Source organism: Pholcus phalangioides, unplaced genomic scaffold, assembly GCF_987345545.1.
Source record: "Pholcus phalangioides strain wild (caught in Gottingen) unplaced genomic scaffold, Ppha-v1.0 ptg000021l_1, whole genome shotgun sequence".
Taxonomy (NCBI): Eukaryota; Metazoa; Arthropoda; class Arachnida; order Araneae; family Pholcidae; genus Pholcus; species Pholcus phalangioides.
This window is the reverse complement of record NW_028301614.1, coordinates 13,186,566-13,206,321: the sequence shown is the minus strand read 5'-3', so window position 1 is coordinate 13,206,321 and position 19,756 is coordinate 13,186,566.

Genomic DNA, 19,756 nt, shown 5'->3' with positions numbered 1-19,756 from the left:
GAATTGATGGAAGAAATAATGGAAATTAGGCTCCAATGATCTGATATCTAATGAAAATTTACAACTGATGAATCGAAAATGATAAATAATTGTAAATATATAATAAATGAAAATTCAAAATTAACCAAAATGATTGAAGAATCAAGAATGAAAGAGGTTGAAAATCCCAGAATTGATGAAAATTTAGAATTAATGAAAGAAAAAAATCCCAGAATTGATGAAAGGAAATTCCCACGATTGATGAAAGTTCAGAATTAATGGCAGAAAAGTCCCAGAATCGAGGACAATGCACAATTAATGAAAGAAAAATCCCAGATTGCTGGAAATTCAGAATGATGAAAAAAAATCATTCCAAAAATGATGAAAGAAATAGTTCCAGAATTGATGAAAATTCCTGACTCAAATCATTTGAAGCTCGGACACCTTGACTACAATAAAAAAATGTATTTGATTATGTATATATTTTTCCACTTCTATTACCGTAAGTGAGGGTCCGAGGTGCGATCGCACCTGTCGCACATCCCTAAGGGCGACTCTGGTCCGTGGGACAGCAGAGGTGGTCCACAGGCAGACTTGATAACTTAATTTTAACTGAATCAAAAATTATACCTTCATACTCTGGTTGACCATCATTTCATCCTCGAGGCAATTGTGATCCTAAATACGGAATATATCAAGTGAACAAAAATGTATTTCACGAAAAAAATATTCCAACTACCCTATTTCATTGAGGAAAAATTCAGATCATGGTAAAATACGGGGCACATTGCCAATATTGTCATCAAAAACTTTGTCAGAAGTAGGCACAATCACCAAGCATTATTAAAATTGCGGAAAAAACCGTTGAACCGGTCAAATATATCAGATATTTATATTTTCGTCATAATTACCATCACGTAATTTATATACGGTATTATGAAAACACTATGTACTGGCGAATTGAGAAAGTATTACAAATACAACTAAGCAGTTGAATGAGCTTAAAAAGCGGGAAACACACACACACAAATGTATAAACAGAATCGGAACAGCCTAAATTACAGGAATGTCCCGTATTACGGGACAGAAGCGGTCCGTCAGAGTGCTTCAGCCATTTCACTGGTCCTTGTTTCCAGAAAGGTTGAGAAACGCTGTACTATTTCACATTGGCGTCAGAAGTGTTTTAGGCCAGCGGGTACTCAGATTGAGCTTTAATGCAGGAAATTTTCAATTGTGATTTAATTCTGGGAGTACTCAAACCTATTCCAAAAAACTGTTTGGGTGCTCGAGCGCCCACTGCACCCCTGACTCTGACGCCACTGCTGTTTCAAGCATCCCCAAAATACAGTGTGGCCGTCAACAATGGCCGCCACATCATGGAGTTGTGATCCTAGCAGAGCCGCAATTTGGCCAGTGAGGACAAGCATGAATTTTGGTGCCTCAGTGTAATGTTGAAGGTGATGGTTAAAGGGTGAAATTTGCGCCTACTTTGGTTCAGCGCCCCTCTAATATACCATGTAATATACCATTCCTCCTCCTCCTCCTACATACGGAACTTGAATCCCGCATATATACGTATATATATACGGGACGACTAACAACTTTCAACCCCCCCCCCCCTTCCCCATAGTTTCTTCATGTTGACACCTCTGGTCTCTAGGATGGTATCTTAAGTGAGTCCCCAAACCAGACTTTTCATGGCCTCATTCGGCCAGCCCTTGTACATAAATTTTTCTTTTTCAATAAATATAATTGGAAGCGTCAGCTTCCGGGGGGGGGGGAGGGAAGACTGTTGAGGTGGCCGTTCGACTGATGCTTGTACGCTGTTTCCGACTCCTTCACGAGAGTCCTTGGAGGGTTCCTGTAGTGCTCGGATCGGGTCGCCGAGGGTAGCAAAGGAGCTCTAGTTAAAACTAATCGGGACTGAGGGCTCAGACCGTTCTTATGGGGGTCATGTCGACATAAGCTCTTATGTTCGGAGCACATGTCCTCTCCCTACATCCTGGAGTGGAGTGGGTAGAAGCATATTTACGGGAGGGGGGGGGGTTAAACGGGGGCTATAGCCCTGGGTTGTAAATTTCAGGAATGAGTGGCTAAGAAGATTATGAAAAGGGAAGCAACCGCCCCATAAATCCGCTTATTTGACAGATCGAGAGGCCTGTCAATGATTGATTCCTATAGAATAAGGCCTCCGCACGAAGCTCGTGACGTCACTGAAGAAGGCCATCTCACCTATAGACATTGGATATAGCAGGCCGACGCATATGCCATCTTTACCCTTTTTCGTAGCATATCCAAGAGCTATAGATGAGATGGCCTTCTTCGGTGACGTCGCAAGCTTCGTACAGAGGCCTTCTATAAGTGGTGTTGCCAGAGTGTGTGTGAGTATATGTGAGTGACATAGAGAGTGTGCAAGCGTGTGAGTGGTGAGTGGCTCTGTGCCATGCATGTCTAGGAGGCCTGAAAAAGGTGGGGGGGGGGTGCCTCACAAAAATTAGATCTTGATGATATTTCTGATAATAAGTACATAAATTCGCCAGCTAGAGACTCAGAAAAATCATTTTACCCGGGGGAGCTCCGTGATGCCCTGAAGACCGCTCTGGAGTGACCAAAAGAGTATACAAGCATGTGAGTGACAAAAAGAATGGCCTAGAATGCGTGCCTGTGAGTGACCAAAAGGATGATTTATAGAGTGTGTGAGCGTGTAAGTGACGTAGAGAGCGAATTACCAGGTCAGTGAGTGATCAAAAGAATGACTAAGCGAAAATGAGTAACCACAAGAATGACTTAGAAATAGGGACATGCTGGAGGGGGAGGAGAACTACTTGGACCACAGCCTAAGCCCGATGTAATTTTAATATTCAATAAATCTCCGGAGGCACCCGAGTTCCCTTCGACAATGTGCTGAAATCACTTTGTGTAATAGAGGCTGGGCGCCTTTCGGAATATAATCCAGCTCAGCCAATTTGAAGAGTGAGTTGATGAAGAAAATTAGAGTAGAATCACAGTCGGAAGTATAGACTTGGAAATCTGGGGGGGGGGACATGATGATGATGGTGTCAATTCAGATATATATTAGATCAGTCGACTCCACCTTTGATGCTGAGGAGGCAATGCCCCCCCCCCACTCCCCGTATCTCCGCCCATGAGTAGAATGGATAAAGGGTGGCAAACTTTGTATATAGATCACAGGTGGTAAAACCCATAGGCGGAGATTGACTTGGAAGTGTGGGAGAGGCACGGTCATTATTGCTGGGGGGGGGGGCACGATGACGATGATGTCAATTCACATATACATATGAACATATACTCTACCTCATAGGATGAGATTGACTTGGAAGTTAAGGGGGCAAGGTCATTATTGCTGGATATCAATTCATCTATACATATATACATTAGATCAGTCGACTCCACGTTTGACTCTGGGGAGGGGCAATGCCCCCCCTTCCGTATCTCCGCCCATGCTGTTCCTTTGACTCTGATGGTGGGGGGGGGCATAAAGAGCTGGAGTTAGAAATGTGAAAAAACAAAGTTTTGCTGAAAGCGTCCCGAGCCAACGGCCCCAAAGAAGACTAGCTCTACTTTCAAGACTGCAGCATTGTCGCCCTCCACCCCGGGGGAAAGTTGCGGGCTGACAGTCTGGGAAATTTACATTGTACGTAATAATTTCGTCAATGATTCAACAATTTTTATTTATTTTTACTGTGTCATACAACGAACAGAAAGAACAGAACAGAATATAATATAATATATTAGTTTGTTGTTCCCCAGCCCAATGAGGCTGCCTAACAACTTGCAAATAACCTTTTTAAGGCGTTGTCTCACGATGGACACAGACAGACAGAATTTAATTTTTCTCGTCGCTGCCCGGCTCGAAGGGGCTGCCTGGCGACTTACAGACTGCTCTTGCTAGCTATGAAGGGGGTTATAGACAAGTTTGTGTAGATGTGAAGTGCTTGTAAGTTAATAGAAAAAAAAAACCATACAGTCCGATAAATGCTACCACCATCAGAATAGTAAAATACACAAAGATCAGCCAAACTTCATCAAAATGTTATTCTATGCAATAGAGTTGATCAGCAAAATCAACAGTAGTAAAAAATATATGTATATACATTATGCGATAAATACAAGTATTATAATGGACACAAAAATGAAATCACTTATGTACAATTCACCAAAATGCTACATAATGCATTAATGAGAATAATAATAAAAAATAAATCTGTATAACATACAAAAGAAGTAATAGAAAAACAAGTGTAGCCGAAATTATACAAATTGGTGCAGTGCAAGAGAGGTCAAAGTGCAAGAGAGACCAGTGTCATGTACATTTAACCACAAATATGCAATAGAGTTGATCGATAATTTCGATAGCAAGTACAAAAATATTATGATAGATGGACAAAGATTATACAGCTCAGACCCTAACACGTGCAGCACGTTTTCAGGCCTGAGAAATTTTAGTCTTTGACGTGGGTTGTGTAATCGACCAGCTCTCTCAGATGCTCGAGATGTCTCACGATGGATTACGATTTTTTTTAAAGGAAAAAAAAAAATGCTTCAATAAAATATTCATATCAAGCTCTATATTGTGTTGAAAATGCATTTGGTTGTTGAAAATGCATTTGGTTATTGAAAGATTTTTTTTAACCTCGATTGTTATACAGATAAAAAAAATTCTGATACGAGACACGTATTTTTTGGAGAACTGCTCTTATAAAATATAGATGGAGGCACCTACATTAATGTACGATTGCTCAATCATATTTGTGCATTGGTCGCAAATTCAGTGGAATTCCCTGATTATTGTTGCCGTAATCACTGAGAAAGAAACTACATATCTAAAGCTCCATGGTCTTTAACAGATGGCGCCACTACTTCCAAAGAATATTTTGCTTTTCTCCTCTATAATATACTGACCATATTTCCTTGAGAATAAAGCTGGCAAATTTTGATCCCAAATACGTGAAAATAAGGAAAATCGCCAGTTTTGGCTAAAAATGATGCAGGAAAAATTAAGCAAAGCTAAAAAAAAGGTAAAAAATATATACGAGATTACAGAAAGCGACAAATATGTGAGATCAGCGTTACCAGACGTCCTCATTTTTTGTGTCATTTTAAGCGTCTCCTCATAAAATCTTTTGTTCTGTCTTCATCTTTAGTAGGGTGACCATATTTCCTCGAGAGAAATACGGGAAATTGCGATTCCAAATACGGGAAAATACGGGACATCGCCAATTATAGCCAAAAATGATGCCAAATCCGAACACGGTTGCCAAATATTGTTAAAATCACGGAAAAATCACAATGGCGGGAAATGAAGCATTACTGCAAATTGCAGTGGATTAAAATGAATTCCACGAAAAACAAAACGTTCTCCAAGACAAATGTGGGAGATTAATATTCTCATTTATAGTCGTAATCATCACAATATAATTTATGAGTTGAAAAATAATTTTAATCTTTGACTTCAATAAAGAATAAAAATTCAAGTAGACTTCGTGTAAAATACGGGAAAAACCGGGACACTTTTGCCAAAAAGTCGGGACGACCAAAAAATACAGCAAATACCGGGACTGTCCCGGGAAATACGGGACGTGTGGTCACCCTAATCTTTAGGTTTTGGGAAAATTTTATTTTTTCATTCGGGGAAAAGGGAAGGATAGCACCGTGAAACATATATGGCATATATCATCAGTGTGTGGTTATGCATATTTACAGGCAAAGGCTTTGATAATTTTTGTCGCACACACCACGGTCATTTTCCGCACTCAAGGGCTGGTTAGGGCTTCAACTAAGGTGACTATACGTCCCGTATTTCCCGGGACATCCCCGGTTTTATCTGGTTTTTTTTTGGCTTCCCGACTTTCTTGCCAAAATGTCTCGGTCTTTACGTATTTTCACCGAAGCCAATTTGAATTTTTATTCTTCAAATCAACGATTGAAATTATCTTTTCAACTCAGAAACTACATTACGATAAATAGGACTGCAACAAGAAAATTTATTTCACACACACATTTGTCTCCTTTTTCTTTTTTAATTCACAGAAATCTGAAATGGCGCTTCATTTCCTACGATTGGTGACTTTTCTGTGATTTTTGCGCGAGTTGGCGACTTTGATTAGTTTTAGCATCATTTTTAGCAATAATTGGCAATGCTCTGTCTTTTCCCGAATTCGGAAGCTCAATTTCCCGTATTTTTCTTGAGCAAATATGATCAACCAAGTTAGACTGAGATCTGCAATTTATAGCCGATTCCGATGGCATTCTTTTTTGTTGGACTCACCGAGGGGTTAGTGTACCAACCTCTCGGTGAGTAAGGCTCTTTGAGGTAGCAGTCTTTTTATGGGGTCGTGTTGTAGCTGTTTCTGTTGTACTTCCGCGTCTAGGAAGTTTCTGACAAGGACGAACCGGGTATCGAATTCGCAACACCTCCAACCACCATCCTTTAGTATCTTATCGACATGGGCTACTGCGCCCTACACAGAGGCGTATTTACAGGGGGATTATTGGGCTATAACCCAGAGCGGCAAGTACGGCGAATTCGAGGAATAAGTTGGTCAAGAAAATTAGCATTAATATTACTATAAGAATGTTGGATAAGGGTGATACAACTTGTATAACCCACAGACGTCATGAATCCGTTCCTACCTAGAGAGAGAGGAGAAGGGGACTAGATCACTGGGTGATCAAACGTATGATCTAGAGAGTTTACAAGTATTTGAATGAGCAAAACCTACGTGCAAGCATATAAGGGACTAAAATAGTGACCCAGAGACAAGGAATCAGGTCAGTCAGCGATAGAAAAAGTGACCTAGCTAGTTTGTAAGCTGGAGCGACGAAGACTGTGCAAGCATATTAGTGATCAAATGAGTAACCTAGGAAGCAAAAAAACAGGTCAATGAGGGACTGAAAGAGTGATCCAAAGAGTAAGGACCCAGGTCAGTGAGCGACTAAAAGGATGACTTAGCGAGTTTGCAAGCATGTGAGTGACCAAAATTGTGTGGAAACATGTAACCAAAACAGTGCTCTATAGAGCATAGCACTAGATCAGTGAATTACCAAAAGAATGATCTAGAGAGCAAAAGACCAGGTCAGTGAGTCACCTAAAGAGCGAGGGACCGGGTCAATGACTGACCAAAAAAGTTACCTGAACAGCAAGTGATCATGTCAATGATCAGTCAGAGAAATGACCAAGAAAGTGTGAAAGCACGTGAGTGACCAGAAGAGTGACTTAGAGACAGAGGCGTATTTACAGGTGTGGGGGAACCAAGTAGGTAAATAGCCCAGGGTGTCAACTTTTTGACAGGGTGAAATTTTTGTGCCCGAGTGGCATGGTGGTAAGATGCTCGTCTACCATCATGAAGGTTGTTGTCAGGGTCCCGGGTTCGAACCCAAGGGAAGACATGGATAAGATATTTTCCCTAACGAACTCGAGGCGACCACCGATAGACAGCGCCTTCAATTCCAACCCATCTCACTAATGGCAGTAAATTGCAATATAGCGATATTTGGTGAAGTAGGGTGTCAACTTTGAGGTTGAGGAGTCAGTGGTTAATAAAATAGATTGGTGAAAGAGCGGCAAAACCACCGCCTCTGTTTACACGCTTTGATCAATAGCCATCTAAATTCGCAGAAAACGGGGAGAGAAACCCGAGTTGCATTTATATATGCATGACAGACGCTAATCCAGCTACTGCTCCGCGTGCTCAATTATAGTAGAAGACAGTCCGAAAATAGCTCTGGAAGAAGAAAGCCGCAACATACATCTTAAGAATGTCATTATTCACTTCACAATAGGTAATGTGGCATGCAGTGCCATCTTAACGAACGTGCACGGTCATTCTCTCAAGTACAAGGGGGCCTCATGACAATGAGATCTGGTTACAGTTTTCTGGAGCAAGGATATATATATACGTATATACAGAGGTAATAAGAGAATCGTTTTACCCGCATTTAATACTGTTTTTTAACAACTTCCCCCTCCGTTTCTTGAATTCAAATATCTCTGTAGAAACGTGGAATTCTTTTTAGTTGGCATCAAGAGAAACAGGGCAAAAACTCTCTAACTGGGTTTTCGGGCACACGGAGGACTGCATAAAACGTAAATTTTTAAATTTAATACCACTTGCGGCATGAATGACATATCTGTGAAATGCCATACGCCCTATTTGAGCCCACCCAGACACGGCCTGGTTGCCTCAAGTGCAGAAAATGAAATCTGATTTAAGTTTTCGAGAGTAAAGCATTCTATTTGGTAGGCAGTTAATTCTAACCAGTTGTGGGGGGGCCCTCAGAAAAATCACTTTGTCCGGAGACTCTTAAGACAGATTTTCATGACTTCCAGTGCCGTCGCTGTCTTCGATTCGCGCACTTTGCTCATTCCTGCGTCAAACCACTATAGATGCATCAAATGTACGGACCACCACGAGCCCGGAAAATGTAGCAAGGTGCGCGGAAAGGACACTCCGACATGCGTACTTTGTTTAGGCCCACATCCAGCAAACTACAAAAAATGTCCGGGATACGTCAAAATTCTCAAAGGGAACTCCAAAGAGATCTCCGGCTGTCAAGCAAAAAAGACTGACACCATCTAGTCTCAAGTATACTTTCCCCAACAGTCTTCTTCTCATACATCTTTCCAGCAAAGATCGAAATTCAAAAATTTTCTCGAGAAAAAAACTAGCTCCCAATCGGCTTTGCCTACGGTCACACCCGCCACACCGAAAGCGGCACCCATGACGGCAAGCGCTCCGAGACCGAACGAGCAACCTTGCGGTGATCTTCAATCTTCGCCGAACCGGCCCAGAAACTTTGAGCGTGTAACTGAGAAAGCGATCTCCATTCCGTCTTTTCACTCATGGCAGAAGGACAAATAATGGACGGTGTCTCGCTACAAATTTACCGTGACTTTGTGTCTCTCGCTGAAAAGCCACGAGAAAGATGGACCTTATTTTTCTGCTAGGCCTTGCCTAGTGCTAACTTCTATTCAGTTCTTTCCAGGTATCTCCTTCCACGAATTTACCGGCCTCCTCTTAAAGAGCAAAAAATTACAAATTTGTTAAAAATATTGCGGATTTTCCCAACTTTGACTGGCATATTTGAGAGTATATTTCTCTCTGTCGTTAGCCTGCCAGGCCTTCTGTAAGCCGTTGCAATAGCCCTGAATGCAGATCTTGGCAAAAAATTCTTGCATTCCGCACAAGGAACTATAAAAGATGTGTATTTCGAAAAATTCCTGATAACATTCGCAGGCTATTTAAGAGACGATTCAATTTCTGTCGCTTACTCGCTGTTTCGAGTACCTCGGTCAGATCTGCAGGAAGTTGCCGACCGTGCGGTTAGCGCACTCACCTCTTGATAAAATCTTTCTTTGTCTGCGTCCTGCGCCGTCGTTTATCGCCATACAGGAACCGTTTCAACGCAGGCCCGTTGACAGAAATTTCGTTCAAGGGGACCAAAGTGATAGAACAATAGATTTGGCCATCTGTTTTCTTTTTTTCAGTCATTTTCTCACATTTGTGGGGGGGGGACCAGACCCCCAAGTGCCACTGCGGTGGTCGAGTGGTCATAGTGACGGACTCGCGTAGCGAGGTCTCGGGTTCGAATCCCACCGGCACCAAAGTGGTGATCGGCTGGTTTTCTGTGCTTCCCAACTTCCAGACGCGGATGCGCGCAGATCTCCCCTTTAAAAAGTTTCGTCACGGAGAGCAACAGACCTACAAACAATACAAATGTAATTCAATCATAAAACATCACTCACTTCACTTCTGAAATATAGATAGCAGCACTGAAAAATCAAACACAACACTACATACGCACTCAAACTGTTGGGTACACACACACAGTTACACTTCCGGCACAACTCACTAGGTAGTAAATCGTCCATAGATGGTGATAGACTTGAGTTGTGCTCGGTTTGAAAGAAAGAAAGACGCCCCTTCAAGTCCCTTCCCCCGCTCGGCCTTGTTTCAACGCCATTCACGGGTTTTCAATTGCTCTGATCATTTCGCAATGCATAAAAGCGAGTATTGTCATTTGAATTTTTCGAAATACAGTTTTGTTGCTGTAACCGTATGCGCTAGAGGTAGGCCTTTGTTTTCTCTTCATTCTCGAGCGCATACACACTGAAACTCCAATAGCTATAATTTCATTAGCATTAGTAGATTTTTGCGGCAGCAAGGGCTCACATATATCGGCAAAATAATTTTATGATTTCCCTGAATATGGTCGGTATGATAATACGATAGGCTGAAGTTCGGTTTTCTATTACTCCTACCAAACCAGAACATGATCCCCACTCATGTCCCCAAAATGGATATATATAATTCCCATTAAAAAAAAAAAAATCTCTCCGCAGAGAGCAGGCAACACGATATTGCACAACATATAAATTCAAGAATTAAACATCTTTACTTCAAAATATGGATGGCAGGTGGCAGCAAGAACATGAAACAAGCACAATTACGAAAACGTAAATTGCGTTATACGTCCACATACACTCAGAACACATACATTATTTCGGTGTAAACCAAGTCGATAGAAATTCCGTAGAATCCCTTTTTTACGATTAAGTAGTAGTAGTAGTAGTGAACCATCCTTTCTAAGCTAGCCTAGGAAGTGAAAAGAGCAAAAACAAATTTCACTTCAATTAGTAAAAAAAAAACCACAATTTTTCAGAGCTATGCATATATTACCGAGACATCATTTTAAACAAGAATTGGTCAATTTGACCATTTTGTATTCAAGGAACTCGTGCCTGAGGGACGTTTAGGGTCTCATGCAGTAATTTTTCAAATTTACATTTCTCCGCTTCAAAAATTAATTATAAACTTTGCAAACTTTTAAACGTTTATTACACGCGATTTTATGGGTATGGTCATTGTTACGAATCCGGTGATTATGCATAAAATACAAATACAACGCAGGTTATTAAGCATAACCACCGACCATTTGGGTAAGATTGTTGATTTTTGCGATTTTACTGCATTTACCGGTGATTATATTGTTCCGGGTAATTTTCCACAAGACTTCGAGATTGCAAAACAAGAAGCGGTTCGACGGACAAACACAGATTTATTTACAGAACTGCAATTTACATGTATTTACAAGCTAATCAGAGAGCTAACAACTTTCTCGTAAAGTTTAAACATAACTGACTGTTCATCGAAACTGTCTCTATTCGAGTCTCTTTGAGCCTCTCTGAGCCTGCCATCTTGTGAGCACCAAACTATTTATAACCCCAACAGAAACTTCGAGAAATAGAACATTCCACAAAATTATATTTTACAGTTTTCTAGTCGGCGGCGCCACCGTACGGAGGGGGTTGAACTAATGTCTGGAGGGGTGGGACTTTCTAGAATGTTCTCACCAATAGCGTCCCTTTCCGATAAACCAAAACCGGCATCAACCGATTTCGATATTTCTGAGAGTAATCGAACAAATCGCGCCATCTATCGCCTACAGATCGTAACAATAAGTATAATGATGCTTGTACTCGTATCGGGAAATATGATAAAAATCGTCAAAATAAATGTAATTTTACCGCACATTTTCATAATCTTAGTCTCGGATAATGGATTCGATTGTTGATTATGATGATGATGAATGTGAAGAAAGTTATATCGCAAGACTGATATTAATTTATGCGTTTTTTTATCTCCTTATAGCACTTATTTCATTTAATTTAATTTTTATGGCAAAATAAGTGTAGTGCACCCATCGGGCACGGAAGATACTGATGTGTGGTGAAACTGAAAATTTCCACATGATTTCGTCCATATTTATCGTACACACCAGATTCATTCGGGAATTATGCATAATCACCGGTAAAGGTGATAAGAGTAGCAACATTTTTCAAGCTTATTGAGACATTGGGGATTATTCATGCTAACAGGCGATTATAGATAGTTACCGATTTATCACATCTGTCATAAATTTTTGACCCTAGTCGCAGGGGCTCCCTCTCCTATGTTAGGAGAGGGCCCCCTGGATTACACGATAAAAGTTTGATAAAATATATTTTACAAATCCTGAAAGAAACAAACTATACTCTTATTGGTTGTTTTTCCAGTTTTATAAAAGAACTTTTACGAAACTTTTATAGTATAATCCCGGCCTAAAAGTCGGGTTCTGATTAAGTACAATTGATATAATACCAATAAGATGTATAGGGAAAACGTTTTACCTTGACCGTAGTAAATCTTGAAACACTTGGTTCGGCTCACGAATAGATTTTTTTCGCTATTTTTCTGCCGCGGCTGACGAATACGAATTCGGCTAAGGCCGGCATTAGAAAATATCTTTTATACAACTTGAAAAATGCAACCAATAAGCGTAGCCTATCGGTTACATTCTAGAAAATGCAACCTATGATCTAATTGCTAGCATTTTGATAAAAATTTTGATAAAATTTATTTTATCGAAGTTTAAAAATGCAGCCAATAAGACCATCGGATGCATTTGCGCGAATATAACCGATATGATTGTTAGTTGCATTTTTCAAGTTTCATAAAAGAACTTTTATCAAACTTAAAAAAATCCAACCAATAAGCATATTGATTACATTCGAGCAAATGCAACCGATGATCTTATTGGTTGCATTTTCCAAGTTTTATAAAAGAACTTTTCTAAAACTTTTATAGTGTAATGCCGGCCTTAGACCAGGTACAGCCAACACCCCCTATACGTAAGGCGACTGGAATAGGGTTATGGGGACTGGAATGTGCTATATCCAGTGGCTATTCCTATAGATAAGATTTTATCTTAGAGAGTGTTGGTACAGCACAGAAAAAGAGGATAAAATGGGAGCTATAGAGTGTAAAAACAGTAAAAAAGAAATTCTTTATATACTGTATATCGCCAAGAAGTGCGAGAACAGATGAGTAGCCGTGTTGCCATTTTAATCATTTTTGGGACTTTAATAATTGCATCCCGTCGCTAATTTCTTTGTTTTTATGTGTTTCTAGGTGAGATTAGATTTTTTCATAATTTTTTGAGCACGACACCTACGGACCCTTCCCTTGTTAGTGTTTCTTTTTTGCGTTAACTCTCAAATCCATCTCATGGTAAAAGTAGAACAGAAAAGTTATTATAAATTACACCAGATGTCTCATGCAGTACGATGATATATTAAAAAAGGAATTTAGTGGAATGTTACGGTAAAAACTGAGACTCTGGGAAAAGAAGTTTGAAAAATAATATTCCAGGTTCTCCCCTATAGAAGGTTTAGCACCGAGTGAATTTAAGTAACCGTAAATTATGCACATCCATTTATATGCTTGCAATGCACTTTCGAAATCGTCTGCGTTGCGCATGTTTTCGCAACGGACGTGCTTGCTCAATAGCGAGAGCAAAAAAAAAAGCGCAGTTATTTTTGTGCTCGTACGTTTCCTAGAAATCGCCGGTCGCGCAAAAATAAAACGTTTCTCTTGAAACGCCAGACGATTATTATTATTATTATTATTTCGTTACGTTTGTTTCAGATGCGATAGGATCCAAACGACACTAAGGCCGGAATTACACTATAAAAGTTTGATAAAATGCTTTTATAAAACTTGGGAAAAACAAACAATAATCGTATCAATTGCATTCGATTGAATGTAACCCGTGCGTTTATTGGTGACATTTTTCAAGTTTTATAAAATAACCTTTATCAAACTTTCATAGTGTAATTCCGGCATAAGAGGATCGGACAACATTAAAGATCATTACCGTCGTAAGCTACGACCACTGAATCGTTATACGAAAGAAAGAGAGAGCTCAACAGTGTGTCATGTCCAATGAGAATCTAAGCCCCCAATGGACTAGTAAGGCTTAGATAAACACGTGAACTGCATGCACTCAGTGGCGTATTTAAAGGGGGACTTAGTGGACTGTAATCCAGGGTAAGGGGGAGTGACAAATTTTGGGAACGATTGATCAAGAAAATTAGCAGAATGGGAGGAGGATCAAAACCATAAATCCACCTCTGCCTAAAGAGTGAGGGTCATAGTCAGCAACCTTGAGAGTGACGTGCATATGAGGAACAAAAACAGTGTGAAAGAATTTTATGTTGAAAAATGTGAGGAAAGCATGAGAGCGTTAAAGAGTGGCCTACAATGTGTAAGAGCATGGGCGTGATCAGGGCCGCAACTAGGGGGGGGGGGTGGAGCAGGCGGGCCTCGCGCCCCAGGCGCTGGACCTGAGGGGGCGCGAATTTCATTCTGAAACCTCTCCTTCATCATTACAAGGGGGCGTCAAAATGCGCGCTTGCCCGGGTGACCAAGCACGCGGCCCTGAGCGTGATAAAAAAAACCATGTAAGCATGTGGGTGACTAAAAGAGTGACTCAGCTGCGCTCGTAGTCGGAAGAAGAGGTGGTACCAGTTACAAGAATTGCGACTGGGAAGAAAAAATCACGTAAGGGTGGGAACAATATATATTGCTTATAATTTTTATTAATTGCATTTTTAATTGGGTTGCTGTATTTTTGAAATATATGACATCCATATTTGTATGGGCATCTTTTTCTCAGCCACCTCGTTGGGCATTTTGCCTGTTGTGGCGTTGTGTTTGTATTTGAGGAAGAAATGCCCACATATAGTGAAGGAGGAGGAGGATATAGAGGGAAATGACCAGAGGGGGTTCTGAAATGTAAGGGTTTTATGACGATCCCTCCGCGGGAGCTCTTTTTTTTAAAGAGGGAAAGAAAAAAAAGGAGGGAGAGGAAAAAAAACGGACTAATCAGCAGATAACGAAAAAAATCAGCAGATTGAGTTGAAAACAAACACGTTTGTTCACGTCCCGCATTGGTACATTTCAATGCGAAAAAGTTAATCTTACAAAAGGAGGGGGGAGATTAACATTTTTTTAACAGAAAAAATAGTTCAAATATTTGTCGATCGGGGACGCTGTATGAAAGCAAATCAATTAAAATATCCAAAGCAGAGTCGCATAAAATGCAGGGGTGTACGATTAACGTCTCATTTCTGAATTTTCCTGTTACTGGCACTTATATAAGGTTTTTATTGTGACATTGGCGTTTAGGTGGATAAAGCACTATTGGTGCAATGCTTGTTATAGTGCTGCCACCTGCCATGAATTTTTCTAACTGTGAGTGAAGTGTGACACTGCGGTCCGGCGAGAAAGACATGAAAGAAGGAATAACCTTTTGTAACGGCAATGGACCTCGGACATATTAAACACCAAAATATTATATGGTGCAAGGTTTCTTCCCTTTGGACACAATGGGTATTAGGGTGCGTCGTTTCTACCCACCCCGACGTAGGGTCAGTGATATTCGATCGAATCCAGCAACGCCAAATAAGAAGTCTAATCTGCCCACACCTAATTCAGCCGTTAACGCGGCTGACATTTCGGTCTCCAGTGGTGATACAGATCAGGCAGTACAATCGGAGCAATGACTGTCTGTCTCTCACTGAACTCTCATCAAACTGAATTCTCGTGTCTCTACTAAAGATCGACTATTTTTTTATTTCGAGGTCTTCGAACTAAAACCCATGATTTTTTTACTTCGGTTCTTTCCTGTAACTATGACGTAATATGTTTAACGGAAACACGGCTTGTTAATGATATATGTAGTGATGAATTATTTGATGACAGATAAATAAATAAATATATATATAGTTGTTTTTTTTTAGACGTGATCGTATATAGTGACTCCCACAGGTTAAGAAGTGGTGGTGTGCTTCTTGCTACCAAGAATAGTTTTGTCAGCTAGGTGTTCGGCTGGAGAGACCGCGAGACACCCAGGCTCTGTCGCAAGAAGCAACGTAAGCTCTTCGCCCCCCCCCCTCCCCGAAGGGAGGAGGTCCAGCGAATCTCCGGCAAAACCAATATTTATTGATACGTCAACATACATATAGTGAAAGGAAATTAAAAATTATGTAAAATGAAGAATCAAATTAATCAAGTTAAAGTCAAAGTGCAACGGGCACGGATAATAAATAATCATAGAAAGTTGTATAAAATCATATCGCAAAAGGCGCAATCAGAAATATGATTAAATTAAATAAATAAATAAATTTAAATTTGATAAATAAATAAATAAATAAATTTGTAATTGATCAAGGATTGTATGACAGAAAGGCAGAGCACCCCATTGCGCTCGGGCAGTTCAGTACACTCTGTCCAATTCGCTTTTGATCACAGTTGAAGGCCTTTAAAATATCTCCGGGACACTTGATTATAGATTTAGGATTCATCCTGCTCCTCGCCTTCAAACAGTGCCACCAGCGCACTGTCAGGGTGAAGACGCGGCGATCTCCTTAACGGAGGCGCTGGTACCGGAGTTGGAGGAGACGGGTCCCTTATCTTCTCAGGATGTTCCTCGAGGAATTTCACCATTTTTCCTATCTTTTCTCTTGATTCCTCTCGACGTAGTATGCCATGGTCTGTGTAGATGGGCAGCCGGCGAACGGAAGTGAAAGGGCGTCGTTTCTGGACAGCATGTGGCGGCTGCTGAAACTTCCAACGAAGACATTTGGGTAACAACAATTAAACTTTCTCAATTTTCTAGCGTCCATATATATGTGTTATCTATTTTCCACCATCGTGTAGTCATTCATTGTATAGTGAATTTCACAATACAGTTGATATTTTGTCTAATTCTAAATCGAATATTTTAATTTTTGGTGATTTTAATATATCTTCGATCGATTGGCAATCGAATACTAATACTAGTTCTTTCTCAACTGCTACATCTGAATTGATTGATTTTGTTTTGGGCCATTCACTTATTCAATTAAATAATGTAAATTGTTATGGTAAAATTTTAGATCTTGTACTGGTAGATGAGAATTGCTTTCGGTTTGATCATCGTAAAGCAGTGAATCCTGTAGTAACTGAAGATCCGTATCACCCAGCATTAGAGACTTCAATTCATTTAGCTTTGTCTAAACGTATTGCAGTCAATTCTAATTTTCATTTTGATTTGAGATATAATTTCAAAGAAAGCTGATTTTTTTGCTTTAACTGATTTGTTGCGTTCTGTCAATTGGAATTTTTTGTTAACATTTTCCAATGTTGATGAAGACTTGGATGTATTTTATGGTGTTATTTATGACATATTTAATAAGTGTATTCCTAAGAGTTCAAGACTAAAAAAAGTGAATTCCCACCGTGGTTCTCCTCAGATATTGTTGGTTTGATCAAAAGAAAGAACAGGCTTCTTAATTCAAATCGCAATGGTCACTCTGAAACTGTTGATGATCTGCGCAGTGTCAAGGCTGAAATTAAGCGTAAAATACGGCTTTAGTGTAATGATTATGTTTCTTCACTTGAAAATGATATTAATCACAACCCTCGTAAATTTTGGTCTTCCTGTGGAAATTTAAGATCCCGAATTGCTTTCTCAGTGGTCAATCATCTTATTGCGGCCGATCATCTGATTTTCCTGTTATTGCTGAATTTTTTAAAGATTTTTTTAGTACAATTTTTCGTAGCTCCAACAATTTGTCTGCCACTGAACTACCAAGTTATGATTTTGCGAATAGTTGTGTTTTCAGTTCCATTACTGAACAGGATGTGTTTTGTCTGCTATAAAAAAACTCAAAAGTCGTAAAGGCCAAGGCGATGATGGTATTCCCGCATACATACAAATACAAATACAACGCCACAACAGGCAAATTGCCCAACGAGGTGGCTGACTTAAAAACATCATGGATCCCCGAGCCCCTACCTACTACTGCTACACCACACATGCACCCCCCCCCCCCCGCGAAACCCCCCAACGAATCGGTACATGCGGGAATGTGCGTGTACGTGTAGTGCAACCTGACGTAAAGTTTGTTTCTGTGTAATGCTTGTTATGTGTAGAGCTGTCATCTGCCCCCAGTTTTACTAACTATGAGTGAAGTGTTATGGTTGAATGATTTACCGTTGTAGGACTGTTGCTCTCTGTGGCGAGACTTTTTAACGGGGAGATCGGCTCACATTTGCGCCTTGAAGTTGGGAACCACAGAAAACCAACTTCAGCCGACCACCACTGTGGGGTTCGAACCCGGATTCTCGCATCACGAGTCCGGCACTATAACCACTCGACCACCACAGCGGCAAAGGTTAAGAGGGAGAAGGTTAAAAAGGTTAAAGGTTAAAGGGTAACATAGTTAAGGGTTGCGGCTCATATTTAGCTGGCCCTCTGTCTATCATTTTTAATATCTCTATTAGTTCAGGTGTCTTTCCTACAATTCGGAAGACTTGCTCAGTGTTGCCTGTCTTCAAAAATGGTGATAAATCTGATGTTTTAAATTATCGACCTATAGTTAAAATTAATTCTATTTGTAAGGTATTTGAACTTATCATCCATGAAATGCCGCTGTGGTGGTCGAGTGGTTATAGTGCCGGACTCGCGATGCGAGGATCCGGGTTCGAACCCCACAGTGGTGGTCGGCTGAAGTTGGTTTTCTGTGGTTCCCAACTTCAAGGCGCAAATGCGAGCCGATCTCCCCGTTAAAAAGTCTCGCCACAGTCCGAGCAACAGTCCTACAACGATAAATCATTCAACCATAACACTTCACTCATAGTTAGTAAAACTGGGGGCAGATGACAGCACTACACATAACAAGCATTACACAGAAACAAACTTTACGCCAGGTTGCACTACACGTACACGCACATTCCCGCATATACCGATTCGTTGGGGGGTTCCGCGGGGGGGAGGGGAGTGCATGTGTGGTGTAGCAGTAGTAGGTAGGGGCTCGGGGATCCATGATGTTCTTAAGTCAGCCGCCTCGTTGGGCAATTTGCCTGTTGTGGCGTTGTATTTGTATTTGTATTTGAAAGAATTTATGGCCACGTTCGTTTCTGGTTTTCTAGTTGTCAGCATGGTTTTATTGCCAAGAGATCTTCATTAACTAATGTAGTCGAATTTTCTCAAGTTATAGCACAAACTACAGATAATAAACAGCAAATTGATGTTGTTTATACTGATTTCTCAAAGGCTTTCGATTCAATCAATTCATATTATTCTTCTTCAGAAGATCAGGGGTTGGGACTTTTCTGGACATCTGCTCAAGTTCAGAAGTTGAGTCATACCTTACTGGGTAATTTTTAATGGTTGTAAATCCTCTTGTTATGCATGTTATTCTGGTGTTCCCCAGGGGTCGCTTTTGGGTCCCTTACTTTTTATTTCATTTATAAATGATTTACCTGATTGTATTGATACTAAATGCTTAATGTTTGTTGATGATGTAAAAATGTTTCATGTTATTAATAATGATGACGCTGCTAAATTACAAGAATCTATCAACAAACTGAATTTATGGTGTGTAAATAATAAGTTGTATTTAAACATTGATAAGAGTGTAAAATCATTACCTATAGTAGGAGTCATTCTCCACTTATATATGATTACAGTATTGATGGTCAATTACTTCTAAGGGTTGATTGTGTGAAGGATTTAGGTGTAATATATTTCACAGTTCTTTTTCATTTAACCAACATATTAATTATATTGTATCTAAAGCATCCAGAAGTCTTGGTTTTATAATTCGTAATAGTAAGCTTTTTCATAATGTTGAAACTATCTTACTTTTAAGTTCCTATGTTCGATCTGTTTTGGAATATTGTAGCATAATGTGGGATCCACATTGCTTATTTAATATAGTTAAAATTGAACGTGTTCAAAACAGGTTTTTACGCTATGCGTATTTTAAGAAACATCAGTCATATAATCATTACGAACGAAACGAAATACTTCGCTCATCATTCAGTTATGATTCACTTGAAACTCGCCGTCTTATGGCCCCTTACTAGGTTTTTTGTAAAAATTCTTC